Source organism: Rutidosis leptorrhynchoides, chromosome 7, assembly GCF_046630445.1.
Source record: "Rutidosis leptorrhynchoides isolate AG116_Rl617_1_P2 chromosome 7, CSIRO_AGI_Rlap_v1, whole genome shotgun sequence".
In the NCBI taxonomy this organism is placed as follows: Eukaryota; Viridiplantae; Streptophyta; class Magnoliopsida; order Asterales; family Asteraceae; genus Rutidosis; species Rutidosis leptorrhynchoides.
The window spans coordinates 150,603,143-150,619,474 of record NC_092339.1 but is presented as its reverse complement, the minus strand read 5'-3'; positions in this window follow the sequence as shown (position 1 = coordinate 150,619,474).

Here is a 16,332-nt window from a genome sequence, read left to right as displayed (position 1 = left end):
GGGGCGAAAAATTTTGTTATCATTCTTTTTAATTTTATTGATCTAAAGTATACCAAAAAAAATTAAAAAAACCCAAAAATCTTTGCTTTTAAAACAATCGCTTTAAAAACGACAAATTTTAAATTTTGTCGAGGGACGGACTAGGTAAACATACCGAAACTACCTAAAGTAAAAGGAAACAAAATTTAAAAAAATTATTCATTTAAATTGTTTAATAAATAAAGGTTTTATAAAAAATTAATAATAATAATAATATGTATGTTTGTAGTTTATCTTGTGTACAAAACAGGGTAAAACATCGCACTTTCAAAGACTGGCATTAAAGTTCAGCAAAAGCTACTAATTTTGACGACAAGACGCAAAATTTCAATTGTGATATAAAATAATATGTTTGCAAACTCGGTATTTTTAATCACTTTTCTACGCTAATCACCCTCATGAATTTATAATTATAGTCTGATTTCATGCAAATGAGGTCATTGCATGATCTCAAGTGTGAGGAAGGGTTATAAATTCTCTCGGGTTTACACTTAGTTTAATTGCCAAATTTTGTGAAATTTTTAAAAAATTTCAACTAAATGAACTCAAAATCATGTTTATACATATTTATAAATGATAAAACTAGGTGTTAATGCCGAAATTATTGTTACCTCAGAGTGAACATAAATGGAGAAACAACCCAAAACGCTTGAACTCATTTAAAATGGAATAAATGAGAATAAAAAGGCAAAGAAAAGAATAAATAAAAGCTAAGTGTGGGAAGAATTTATCAAGTTCTTTAAAACATATATCACATATTTTGTACAAGATTATTGTAGGTACTTTTGTTTTGGATGATACTAATCAGTTTTACCAGATTTACTGTTGTGACGACCCGAAAATTTTTGACCAAATTTAAACTTAATCTTTAAATGATTTCGACAAGATAAGCAAAGTCTGTAATATTTAAGTCTAAAAAAAAAACTTTGAACTATGTTCATGTATTCATTTACCCTTTGACAAATTCCGATGATTCACGAACTAGTGTTTGTAAATATGTATATATATAAATATGTGTAGGTATATATTACTTGTGTATATATATATTGTTATATTAAATTTAATTCTTTAAAATATATAATTAATAATGTATTTACTTAGTAAAAATTTATTATTTAAAACTGTTCTTACATATATAAAGAGTATATTGAATAAATATGATTTTGGACCTATTCTGTAAACGTCTGTAACACTCGGTTGACATTTCTTTAGTGTTCATAATGATATAGTACATATGTATGAAGATTTAAAATGAAAGTTGAACTGTAAATCGATTATGAAGATTTTAGGCTTCATGAAAATATTTTTACCTTTTTAAGATTAAATACTAGTACTCCGTACATATAAATCGGAACAGAAAATAAATAATTATCGAACCTTTTTGATCAGGTTTCAAACAGTTAATGAGTGAAATAATTAAATATACTTAATATAAAAATTTGGGATTTTTAGGAACACTTTTATATGATAACTGTTTAGCAATGGATCACGAATTCCAGTTCGTGATATAGTGTCGGCAGATTTTTACCTAACCAAACCCGTGATTGAATTATTAGGAGACAGTTTGTTTTGATCATTGTGTTATTCAATATATATACATCAACATACGTACTAGATATATAGACATATATATATCTCCTCTTGTTTCTTCATGGTGAACCACCATCTTCCACCACAGCTAACTCCACCGGTCACCACCCTAACTCCACCATCAATCATCACCAATAACATCGCTCTAAATAGCTGCTGTTTTCCCACAATAAACCGCCACCTTCAACAACCCATTTAAACCCCACTTATGACTACTAAAAACCGTTGTTTTCCTCTTCTTTTTCTGTATCATTCGACCACTCTCCCATCTTCAAACTCACCACACACACCATCACAACCATTCAACACCATCGAAGACCACACCATCAAAAACATTATTGCTGATCGTTGGTCTTGTTACTCTAATATTGTTACAGGTTACTATTACTAACCGAAACCACCAAACCACCATTCTAATCTATTATGATTAGTTGCTGCTACTGTTTGGATTTCGTGTTCGGTTTACAATCCAAAACCGAACCATTGCTACTTTCTGCTTTCTAGTTTAATCATTGAAACAATAACACCGAACCATCTTATCTCTATCTTTGTTATTTCAAACATCATCACCTTAACCGATCGGTCCGATCCCAACTAGTTTACTTGTTCACCACTACTTGCATCCCTTCTGTTTTCATTATTTTTGTTCGGTTTAATGTTATTGAACACTGCATACTACCCGCTGCTATATATTTTTTCTTCTCTCTTCCTTCTGTTCGAGCCAAACCAAACCAAGCAACCCTTTTACTGTTGCGTGTCTGTTTATGATAATGATGAATACCCAATGATGATAGATAAAGAAGAAGAATATTACCCACTGTATGCAGGTGGGTCGAGCAATTTAAAGTGACAAAAAGGGTCATTATATTCAGTTTAAAGTTTTGTCAACTTTGAATGTATTATAGATTTATATATATAACGCATTATCAATCTTTGAGACAAAAGTGATACATGTGGGACAAGCAATAGTTTCATACTGACCACAAGGATAACGTTTAGTTATTATTATTATTTTTTTGAGGTTGATGGACCCGTAAATGATGGTGACGAGGTGGTATGAGGATAGAGATAACGAGATAATGATGGTGATACAGATGGATTTAAGTATTTTATTTTTTTTCTGTTTCTTGATCGTTCAAAAACCAACAGCCATGTGTATTTTCTTGGGCTTATTATATCACTAGATGGGCTTTATGATCACTTAATCATAACGGGCCATTTGTGTTTCCTCTTTTGGGTTTATTGAGTTGGGTTATAGGAATATGGCTGCCATGTTGCTTCGATGATGATATAGAAAAATGATGCTCGATAGTATGAGGTTATTGGAGATGAATAGATAATAAAATGATACAATATAATTATGATTTTGATAATGATAGAGGATATTGAAGATGATTGTGATCATAGAAGACGATAAACATTCATGATAAAGATGATATTATGATGATGAAGATTAGATAAAAATGATAATTAGGGTGATGCGAATAAGAAGATGATAAAGATAAAAGTCGGGATAATGAGAATCATGAAATGGGTTTGATGATGATATCAAACTATGTTGATGATTAGAATAGGATGGTGTTATTATAATATAGGAGATACAATGGACTGTGATGATATACTATGATGATATTGATGAACCAAACTTAGAAGATTAGTTAGTGGGTTTAGAAAGAAGAAAATAAGAAATTTAGGATAAATGAATTGTAGGAGTTGGTTATAACAGAAAGGTAACAAGCGGAGCCATGGTCTAGTAATCTGTTAGTGAACGAGAGGTCCTAGGTTCGAGCCTGGGCTCGGGTATTTTTTTTTTTTTTTTAAAAGAAGAAGAAGGATAATGGTTAAGGATGTTATCGGGTTAGCGGGACGTCGCGGGTTCAAACCCGGACTTGGACATCTTTCTTTTATGGGCTACTAAATTGAGGTAGTTTACTTATTACTCTTTCTTCTTCTTATTATTATTATTATTATTATTATTATTATTATTATTATTATTATTATTATTATTATTATTATTATTATTGTTAGTATTGTTAGATTATTTATTATTATTAACAAAATTATATCATAATTATTAGTATTATCATTAAATGTTATTAGTATTATCATTACAAACAATTTTTATTATTAGTACTATATTTATCATTAATATTAAAATTTTCATTATTATTATTATTATTAGAATTATCATAATTTTTATCATAATTAGTATTATTTTTATTATTATTATTATTACTATTAATATATCAAATGAAGATTTTCTATATAAAAATATATTTATGACATAAAACCTAATCGTATTATACTTTTGTAATAAATGTTAATTATCTATATAAAGATAAATATATCTAATTAAGTTATTAATAAAACACATGATATAAAATAAAAATAAAATCACTAATAATATATATATATTTGGTCGATTACCATTACATGTATTAATATACATGATTGAATAATAGGTTCGTGAATCCGAGGCCAATCCTACACTTGTTCAATGTCATCATATATATTTTTACTACAAAATACAGTATAGTGAGTTTCATTTGCCTTTTTACCCTTTATATTTTTGGGCTGTGAATACATGCGCAATTTTTATAAATGTTTTACGAAATAGACACAAGTAATTGAAACTACATTATATGGGTGAATGATGGAAGCCGAATATGCCCCTTTTGCTTGGTAACCTAAGAATTAGTAAACTGATCTACTAATTGACGTGAATCCTAAAGATAGATCTATTGGGCCTAACGAACCTCATCCAAAGTACCGGATGCTTTAGTACTTCGATGTTATTTTATCATGTCCGAAGGATTTTCCGGAATGATAGGGGATATTCTTATATGCATCTTGTTAATGTCGGTTACCAGGTATTCAATCCATATGAATGATATTTTTGTCTCTATGCATGGGACGTATATTTATGAGAACTGAAAATGAAAATCGTGTGGTCTATTAAAATGATGGAAATGATTATTTATGTTAAACTAATGAACTCACCAACCTTTTGGTTGACACTTTAAAGCATGTTTATTCTCATGTATGAAAGAAATCTTCCGTTGTGCATTTGCTCATTTTAAAGATATTACTTGGAGTCATTCATGACATATTTCAAAAGACGTTGCATTCGAGTCATTGAGTTCATCAAGATTATTATTAAGTCAATTATAGTTGGATATATTATGAAATGGTATGTATGCTGTCAAATTTTGATGAAATGAAAGTTTGTCTTTTAAAAATGAATGACATGTTGTAAAATGTATCATATAGAGGTCAAGTACCTCACGATGTAACCAAATGTAATGTATTCGTCCAGATGGATTAGGACGGGTCCTTTCAGTTGGTATCAGAGCGATGGTCTTAGCGAACCAGGTCTTGCATTAGTGTGTCTAACTAGTAGTTGTTAGGATGCATTAATGAGTCTGGACTTTGACCGTGTCTGCATGTCAAAAGTTTTGCTTATCATTTAGTGTCGGAAATTATTTGCTTATCATCCTTCAAGTCTAGACACGTCTTACTGCCTCTATTACATAGACAGTGTATAGATAAATTCATATCTTAGCGTATCTGTTATTGTTACCTTTGCCTGACAGCTTCCGTAGATTCCTCTGTAACTTATGGGATTTTAGTATTACATATGCATATGTAAATTATGTATTGTAGGGTACTAATCTACATCCTATAATCTATTTCTTATCGAAAAATCATTCATCTGATTGTACGAGATGAATCCCTCAACCAGTTCGTGTCCCTTAGATTCCGATAGCTATTCCGATAGTTATTCCGACAGCTATTCCGATATGGATTTTCACTCGAACTCTGAAAGTAGTGTGACCGGAATGGATCAACCAATCAGCCATCCTTAATTCATCTAATGGGTTCGTAGCCTACTTAATCATTGGAGACAAGAAGAAGGTGATCCTTTTCCACCAACCGAATTCACCTCTTGGCGATGCACCTGAAGCACTTACCGGCGAACCTGTTCGTAATATCATTTTCTCTCTCATTTCCAGAGTATCTCGTCATGATTATATACTATCTCACATTTTAGACCTTATTCATCCACTCGTTCAGACCGACAATCATCCTGGAGTAATAAGTCAACGAACTTCGCGCTCGAATAATCAATTTGGAGAATATGGTGCAAAATGTACCAGCTTCAGCAACATCACCGGCACCAATAGTACCATCAGTAACAGCACCAGTACCATCAACAATCCATGCCTCAACATCTCATTTTGTACCTCGAGTATAATTATCGTTCTACGAATCGTTCTTCATCATTTATCTTCGTTCGACATGGCGATTATGTAATCTCTAATGTATTAGAGATTATATATTCTTATTCTAACGGTAAATCAAATGAGTCTAATATCATATTGACTCATTAAATCCCTGACTACATCTAAAGAAAATATATATGTTTTCATAAGGATTGTAATTAAAAATTCTTTTGTACAAACTGTTAATGGTAAAAAAATATTTTAACGGGTAGGTAATACCCTAGAAATATTTAGATTTCACATTAATAAGTTACACTGTACATTCTTCGAATCTGATTCAACAGTCATTTACTATCCTACTTACAACCACCGATATACGTATCCGTTCACTGCAGAATAACCATTTTCATTCAATTTCATATTTGGATTTTGACCTATCAGAATCCAACAAGTGGCATAATGAAGAAAACACTGGACAAAATAATTTTATTAGAAACAAACAAATTAACTACGAGAAAAAAATTTGTTAAGAATCCACGCTAACTGTTCCTAGCTAATTGTTCCTAGCTAACTGATTACATTTTATTTATAGCAATTTATATTCTCGCAATTTTATTTATCGTCATTTAATTTCTGTTATTTATTTTACGCACTTTAAATATCGGGACACGTATACAAGGTTTTGACATATCATATCGACGCATCTATATATATTATTTGGAATCATTATAGACACTCTATATGCTGTAATGCTAGAGTTCGCTATACAGGGTTGAGCTTGATTCTCAAATAATATATATACTTTGAGTTGTGATCGAGTCTGAGACATGTATAACGGGTCACGACATGTATTAATTAATTCGAATATAATATATTAAACTATGTATGAATTATTGGACTGTTAACTGTGGACTATCGATAATGCTAAAAACGAACATATATTTCATAGCATTATTCCTCAAGAAAGACAAGCTTTTAGTTGCAATTGTTCTATTTACAAGTGATATTCGTTTAAATAATAAAAGGTGAAGACAAAAGACAGATTCGACGAATTGAAGACGCAAACGACCAAAAAGCTCAAAAGTACAAAATACAATCAAAGAGGTTCCAATTATTGATAAGAAACGTCTCGAAATTACAAGAGTACAAGATTCAAAACGCAAAGTACAAAATATAAAATTGTACGCAAGGACGTTCGAAAATCAGGAACCGGGACCGGAATCAACTCTCAACGCTCGACGCAACGGACTAAAAATTACAAGTCAACTATGCACATAAATATAATATAATATTTAAATAATTCTTATAATTATTTAATATATTATATTATTTATAAAACCGTCGGCAGAAGAAAACAACCAAAAATGAGCCTCCCCAGCTGGCCATGCGATCGCATGGCCTGGAAGGCATAAATCCATGCGATCGCATGAGCCCCAGTTCCAGCCCACATGCCTATAAAAATCGAGCTTTGGTGCACCAAAAATATAATCTATCTTTCTCTTTTCTCATTCATACGATATATTTATATTTATAATTTATATTTTAATTTTAATTTTAATTATAATTCTAATAATAAGGGTATGTTAGCGAATATTGTAAGGGTGTAAGTCGAAATTCTGTCCGTGTAACACTACGCTATTTTTAATCATTGTAAGTTATGTTCAACCTTTTTACATTAATGTTTCGTAGCTAAGTTATTATTATGCTTATTTAATCCGAAGTAATCATGATATTGGGCTAATTACTAAAATTGGGTAATTGGGCTTTGTACCATAATTGGGGTTTGGACAAAAGAACGACACTTGTGGAAATTAGACTATGGGCTATTAATGGGCTTTATATTTGTTTAACTAAATGATAGTTTGTTAATGTTAACATAAAGATTTACAATTGGGCATCCCTATAAATTACCATATACACTCAATCGGACACGATGGGCAGGGTATTTATATGTACGAATAATCGTTCATTTAACCGGACACGGGAATGGATTAATAGCCACTAGAATAATTAAAACAGGGGTGAAATTATGTACAAGGACACTTGGTATAATTGATAACAAAATATTAAAACCTTGGATTACACTCAGTCGACATCCTGGTGTAATTATTAAATAAAGTATTAAAATCTTGTTACAGTTTAAGTCCCCAATTAGTTAGAATATTTAACTTCGGGTATAAGGATAATTTGACGAGGACACTCGCACTTTATATTTATGACTGATGGACTGTTATGGACAAAAACCAGACGGACATATTAAATAATCCAGGACAAAGGACAATTAACCCATGGGCATAAAACTAAAATTAACACGTCAAACATCATGATTACGGAAGTTTAAATAAGCATAATTCTTTTATTTCATATTTAATTTCCTTTATTTTATATTTAATTGCACTTCTAATTATCGCATTTTTATTGTTATTGTATTTAATTGCACTTTTAATTATCGCAAGTTTATTTTATCGCACTTTTATTATTCGCAATTTCATTATCGTTATTTACTTTACGCTTTAATTTAAGTCTTGTATTTATTTTTAATATTTTACATTTGGTTTTAACTGCGACTAAAGTTTTAAAATCGACAAACCGGTCATTAAACGGTAAAAACCCCCCTTTATAATAATAATATTACTTATATATATATTTGTATTTTTATAAAAGTAAACTAATATAGCGTTTAGCTTTGTTTAAAGATTTCCCTATGGAACGAACCGGACTTACTAAAAACTACACTACTGTACGATTAGGTACACTGCCTATAAGTGTTGTAGCAAGGTTTAAGTATATCCATTCTCTAAATAAATAAATATCTTGTGTAAAATTGTATCGTATTTAATAGTATTTTCTGAAAAAATATAAGCTATTTTATATACTACTCTGCTAAAACATCAAGTATTTTTGGCGCCGCTGCCGGGGACAGTCTTAAAAGCCGGAAGCGCAACGCTATATATATAAAAAAAAAAGATTTTTAGTTTACTTTTATTAAAATTCGTTTTTATAAAAATACGTTTTAAATATTCGAAAATATAAAAAGAAAAACAAAAATATAAATATTTTTTTTTAGAGTTTGGTAAATATTTAAGTTTTATAAAGTTTCTTTATTTCTATTTTTTTTATTTTGTAAAAATTTAAGTTTTATTTAATTTATAAATATATTTTATATTTTACAGCAAAAACAGAAAAAAAAAATAATAATAAAATTTTAATCGGCCTGTACTGTAGCAGCCCAACTCTGGCCCGAAACCCTAGCCCATGCGATCGCATGGCTGGGTAACTTAGAACTCATGCGATCGCATGAGCGTATCTGACAGGCCATCATCGTACAGCAATTAATACGATTAGGGTTTTAATTAATTATTAATTTTATTATTAACCCTAATTAAGTTTTATTATTTAATTAGTTATTAGTTTAAGTTTAATTTGTATTTTTAGTTTAATTAGTTTATTTAAATTGTAAAATTAATAGTTTTATAAAATAAATAATATAAAAATAATATTTTTATAAAAATTGTACTTTTTACAACTTTTTATATATTTTTATATTTTGTCCCTTTTTAATCGTTTTAGCGTAATATTTGTATTTTTCGCTCATATTTAGTTTTAATTCATAGTTTTTGCCATAATTATTTTTACTTCTAGATTTTTAGGCTTTGCCGTAGAATTCCTTAAGTGCTTTTTCTTTAGACTAAGATTTAAGTGCTTTAGAATTTTGCGACGCCTTTTTAAGTTTTAGTTTCTTTTTAAGTTAATTCCATTTGGGATTTAGTTTTTCCTGTAAGCTTTAATATTTTTAGACACCTTTTACTATGTATCAATTATCATTCCAATTAGTAATCTCAATTTGCGATTATAATTTTAAGTTAGTTGTAGTAATAAGGTTAGGTTAGTCGAGTACTTTTAAGTTTTATAAGTTTCTTTAATTTTTCCGTCACCTTTTATTTTTCAACCATTTTTCTTTTTCGACATTTCTCTGACGAACTCTTTTTCTTTCTTATTTCTCGTTATTCTAGTTTTAGGACATAGATTTTTATTCTATTTCTTATCTAAATTTCTTAAAATTACGAAAATTTATTTTGAGTGGTTAAATTGATAGACATCAAAATTTTCTGGTTCGTAGTAATAGTTGGATTTGTACGTGGATCGGGTTATTGGAGCCAAACAGTCCTCAATTATATTGAGACCAAACGAATCCTGCCCCTCTGCTGCATCTTTTGGCTATTCGAAACGTGGGCAAAATCAGAAAAGTCTATTGATTGGATAACTTATTATAATTTTTCTTTCCTTTTAATAACTAATAGGATATTCAGTGAATGCACCGAGCAAGACGTTCACCACCTTTTGTACGTTCACCACTTGTAACTAGATCAAGACATTTAGCAAATATTACCGCCGTTGATTTTTCTTTAGAAACGTCATCCAGTCGACCAAGTACTTCAGTTCAAATTTCCGATAATCCATTTTTTGAACCCGACCTCACAATTGAGAATCCGGAGAATATTCAAGAACGGTTCGTAGATCCTGAACCACTAAACTTTCCCCCGGAACCACCAATCATTCAAACAGAGATTGTTGAGGAACGAACCATTAAATCAGAATCCTCTAGTGATTCCGATTCAACAAATTCAATTATGGAGAATCTGGAACCTTTAAGTATGGAAGACCGAATGAGAGCTAAACGCACTGGCCAAGGTCACGCAATAACTCATCCAGACATTAATGCGCCAGATTATAAAATCAAAGGACAAATTCTACACATGGTGACTAATCAATGCCAATTTAGTGGTGCGCCGAAGGAAGATCCAAATGAACATCTACGTACCTTTAATAGGATCTGCACACTATTTAAAATTCGAGAAGTGGAGGATGAACAGATATATCTCATGTTATTTCCCTGAACTTTAAAGGGAGAAGCCAAAGATTGGTTGGAATCGTTACCTGAAGGGGCGATTGATACATGGGATGTTTTAGTTGACAAATTTCTTAAACAATTCTTTCCTGCATCTAAAGTCGTAAGACTTCAAGCAGAAATTGTTACATTTACACAGAAGCCAAATGAAACTCTATATGAGGCGTGGACAAGATATGGAAAGTTATTAAGAGGATGTCCGCAACATGGTTTAGACACCTGTCAAATAGTACAAATATTCTACCAAGGATGCGACATCACTACAAGGAAAGACATAGATATAGCAGCTGGTGGTTCTATTATGAAGAAAACCGAAACTGATGCTTACAAAATTATTGATAACACTGCTTCCCACTCACATGAGTGGCACCAAGAAAAAGATATCATTAGATCATCTAAAGCAGCTAGAGCCAATTCTAGCCATGACTTAGATTCCATTTCCGCAAAGATAGATGCTGTGGAGAGACGAATGGAAAAGATGACTAAAGATATTCACTCAATACGAATTAGTTGTGAGCAGTGTGGAGGACCACATTTGACAAAAGATTGTCTCAGTATTGAATTAACAATGGAACAAAGAGAGAATATTTCATACATAAACCAAAGGCCTGGAAATAATTATCAGAATAATTATCCACCGCCAAGACCAATTTACAATCAAAACCAAAATTATAACCGAAATATTCCATACAACAACCAACAAGGTCCTAGCAATCAACAAGTATCCAATAATAATTACAATCAGCAAAGACCGAATTTTCAAAACAAACCACCACAACAAACCGATGATAAAAAGCCGAATTTAGAAGATATGATGACGAAGCTAGTTGAAACTCAAACGCAGTTTTTCACATCTCAAAAACAAACCAATGAACAAAATGCTCAAGCATTTAGAAATCAACAAGCTTCTATTCAAAATCTAGAACAAGAAGTAAGTAACCTAGCAAGGTTAATAGGTGAAAGAAAACCGGGAAGTCTACCTAGTGATACAAATGCTAACCCCCGGAATGAAACAGCTAAAGCCATTACCACAAGAAGTGGTATAACACTTAAACCACCTGAAATACCTGTAACTTCTGATGAAACTATTCCTACTCCACAAGAACCACAACCTGATCAAGATAAGGAAAAAGAACCGGTAGTTGAAAAGGTTAATGAAGATAACACAGCTAAGGCTAAACCTTATGTTAAACCATACCAACCACCACTTCCTTACCCGAGTAAAATGAAGAAAGAGAAACTTGAAGCCGAGCAATCCAAATTTTTGGATATGTTTAAACAGATAAATGTAAATCTTCCTTTCATTGATGTGATTTCAGGAATGCCTAGATATGCTAAATTCTTGAAAGATCTAATCTCAAATAGAAAGAAAATGGAAGAGCTTTCGGCTGTTACTATGAATGCTAATTGTTCAGCAGTGCTGTTGAATAAGATACCAGAAAAATTATCTGATCCAGGAAGTTTCACAATTCCATGTTTTCTGGGTAGTCTTAGTTCAATAGAAGCATTGGCAGACTTAGGTGCTAGTATAAATCTAATGCCGTATTCACTATACGCTAAACTAGACCTTGGAGAATTGAAACCAACCAGAATAAGCATACAACTAGCCGATAGATCAATAAAATATCCTAGAGGGATAATGGAGAACATGCTAGTTAAAGTTGGTACTTTAGTATTTCCAGTAGATTTTGTTGTTTTGGACATGGAAGAAGATTCTCAAGTTCCTCTCATATTAGGAAGACCATTCTTAAACACGGCTAAAGCAATGATAGACGTGTTCGGTAAGAAATTGACCCTAAGTATAGAGGATGAGAGTGTTACCTTTTCAGTTGATAGAGCAATGCAACAACCACAATCTGCAGATGATACATGTTATTATATTCAAACTATAGGTGCACATGCAGAATTATTAGAAGAATTTCCAGAATTACAAGGAACAGGAGAATGTTCTTTAGGAGAAGGTAATGAACCAATTGATGAAGCTGAAATGTTAGCCACACTTATAGCTAATGGATATGAACCAACAACAGAAGAAATTCAAATGCTAAAAGAAGAAGACAGATATCGATACAAATCATCGATAGAAGAACCTCAGAAATTAGAGTTAAAGCCACTTCCAAACCATTTGGAATACGCTTATTTACATGGTGAATCTGAATTACCTGTAATAATATCGTCTTCTATTACTGAAAATGAGAAATCACAACTCATTTCTGTGTTGAAAGCTCATAAACCAGCCATTGCATGGAAGATTCATCATATTAAAGGAATAAGTCCTTCGTATTGCACACATAAAATCCTTATGGAAGAAGGTCATAAAACGTATGTGCAACGCCAACGAAGACTAAATCCTAATATGCAAGATGTAGTTAAGAAAGAGATTATTAAACTGCTAGACGCAGGTCTAATTTATCCAATCTCTGATAGTCCATGGGTAAGCCCAGTTCAATGCGTGCCTAAGAAGGGTGGCATGACTGTCATTACAAATGAGAAAAATGAGCTTATTCCTACTAGGACTGTAACAGGATGGCGTGTGTGTATTGATTATAGAAAATTAAATGACGCCACCAGAAAAGATCACTTTCCCTTACCTTTCATAGATCAAATGTTGGAAAGATTAGCCGGAAATAGTTACTATTGTTTTCTAGATGGATTTTCCGGATATTTTCAAATTCCAATAGCACCCGAAGATCAAGAGAAAACCACATTCACGTGCCCTTATGGTACTTTTGCTTACAAACGCATGCCATTTGAACTTTGCAACGCCCCTGCAACCTTTCAAAGGTGTATGATGGCGATTTTTCACGACATGATAGAAGAATGCATGGAAGTTTTCATGGATGACATTTCAGTCTTCGGTGATACATTTGAATCATGTCTAGTTAATCTGGAACGAATGCTAATTAGATGCGAACAATCAAACCAAGTTCTTAATTGGGAGAAATGCCATTTCATGGTTAAAGAAGGCATCGTTCTTGGACATAAAATTTCAAAAGAAGGAATTGAAGTGGATAGAGCTAAAGTAGATGTAATTGCTAAACTTCCACATCCCACCAATGTTAGAGGAATTAGGAGTTTTCTAGGGCATGCCGGTTTTTACCGACGTTTCATAAAAGATTTTTCTAAAATTGCCACTCCTATGAATAAACTCCTAGAAAAGGATGCTCCATTCATCTTTTCAGATGAGTGTATCAAATCTTTTAATATTCTTAAAGAGAAACTCACTAATGCACCGATCATGATAACACCAAATTGGAATCTACCATTTGAACTAATGTGCGATGCAAGTGATTTTGCAATGGGGGCCGTTTTAGGACAAAGGATTGAAAAACGATTTCAACCTATATATTATGCTAGTAAGACGTTACAAGGAGCACAAACAAACTATACAACTACTAAAAAAGAACTCCTTGCTATTGTCTTTTCTTTTGACAAATTTCGATCATATCTCGTTCTAGCAAAAACGGTGGTCTATACCGATCATTCTGCTCTTAGATACCTATTTTCAAAACAAGATGCTAAACCAAGATTAATCCGTTGGATCTTACTCTTACAAGAATTTGATATTGAAATCCGAGATAAAAGAGGAGCAGAAAATCTCGCCGCTGATCATCTTTCTCGTCTTGAAAATCCCGAATTAGAAGTTCTAAATGAATCAGCCATACAAGACAATTTTCCTGATGAATATCTATTGAACATAGATTATAAAGAAATCCCATGGTTTGCAGACTATGCAAACTACTTAGTTTGTGGATTCCTTGAAAAAGGATTATCGTACCAAAGACGAAAGAAATTCTTCAGTGATATAAAACACTATTTCTAGGAAGATCCACATCTGTTTAAAAGTTGTCCCGATGGAATAATACGATGTGTATTTGGAGATGAAGCTAGTAAAATATTAAACCATTGTCACACAGGACCAACAGGAGGGCATTATGGGCCTCAACTAACAGCAAGAAAAGTTTATGATGCTGGATTCTATTGGCCTACAATTTACAAAGACGCACACCTTCTTTGCAAATCCTGTGATGCTTGTCAAAGGGCCGGAAAAATAAGTCAACGTGATGAAATGCCACAAAATGTCATCCAAGTATGTGAAGTATTTGACATTTGGGGTATTGACTTTATGGGTCCATTTCCAAAATCTCATAATAATCTATATATACTCGTAGCCATTGATTATGTATCTAAATGGGCGGAAGCACAAGCTCTCCCAACTAACGATGCACGAGTTGTAGTCAACTTTTTAAAACGTCTTTTTGCAAGGTTTGGAACACCGAAAGCTTTAATAAGTGATCGGGGTACTCATTTCTGTAATAATCAACTTGAGAAAGTTCTTAAAAGATATGGAGTAACTCATAAAATCTCCACCGCATATCATCCACAAACAAGTGGACAAGTTGAAAATACCAACCGAGCTTTAAAACGTATTCTAGAGAAAACCGTAGGATCAAATCCGAAGGAATGGTCCATTAAATTGGAGGATGCACTCTGGGCTTTTAGAACAGCCTACAAAACTCCAATTGGAACCACACCTTTTAGACTTGTTTATGGAAAAGCATGTCATCTTCCAGTAGAAATTGAACACAAAGCATTTTGGGCTTTGAAGACATGTAATCTTGATTTACATGAAGCCGGACGTCTACGATTAAGTCAACTAAACGAATTAGAAGAATTAAGACATGAAGCATACGAAAATTCGTTAATCTATAAAGAAAGAACGAAGAAATGGCATGATAAAAGAATCAGAAGTTCAAAAGAATTTAAAGAAGGAGACAGAGTTCTTCTTTTCAATTCACGATTCAAGCTATTTCCTGGAAAATAGAAATCAAGATGGTCTGGACCATTCATAGTCAAAAGAGTTTTCCCATACGGAACGATAGAATTAATAAATTCAAATGGGATTGAATTTAAAGTTAATGGTCACAGAGTTAAACATTACATACATGGTCCGATGGAAGTCGACAACGAAGTTAATCACAATTTCGACCCCACAGCTAACTAAGTGTGGGGAGAATCAAGTCTTTAAAGGATAATATGTATTTCTGTTAGAGTTAGATTGTCTGTTTTCGTGTAGTTCTCGAAAATGGAACCCGAATGGTCTTTCCCTAGCAGACCCTAAAGAACTAGTCTTCTTCCCCCATTCTGAATTTTTTATTTTTTTAGGTTTTTACAAAATGAAGACTGCCTGTGAACTAAACCATGGTCTAATGCTACACGCTTTGATCACTAAACGTAATAATGACATACTACCGAGTGAACTAGTATCAGTAATCAGAGAAAGAATGGACGGAGTTAGAAAAGAATCCAGATGCGAAGATAATAAGTTACAATTTGGTAAAGGAAAATCAAAATCCGCAGCAAAAAGAAGAGCACGACACCTTGAACGATGTCACAAATGCGGAAAATGGTCACATGGAGGTAAATGTTCAAATAATCAAACCTATTCAAATACCGAATTTGTTACTTTATGCAGAGACGGACCGTTCATATGTTTAGAAGAAAAGACACTGAATGCTCGAGGTTACGCCTATGTAGCCATGAAAAACCAATTAAACCGACTATCTTATG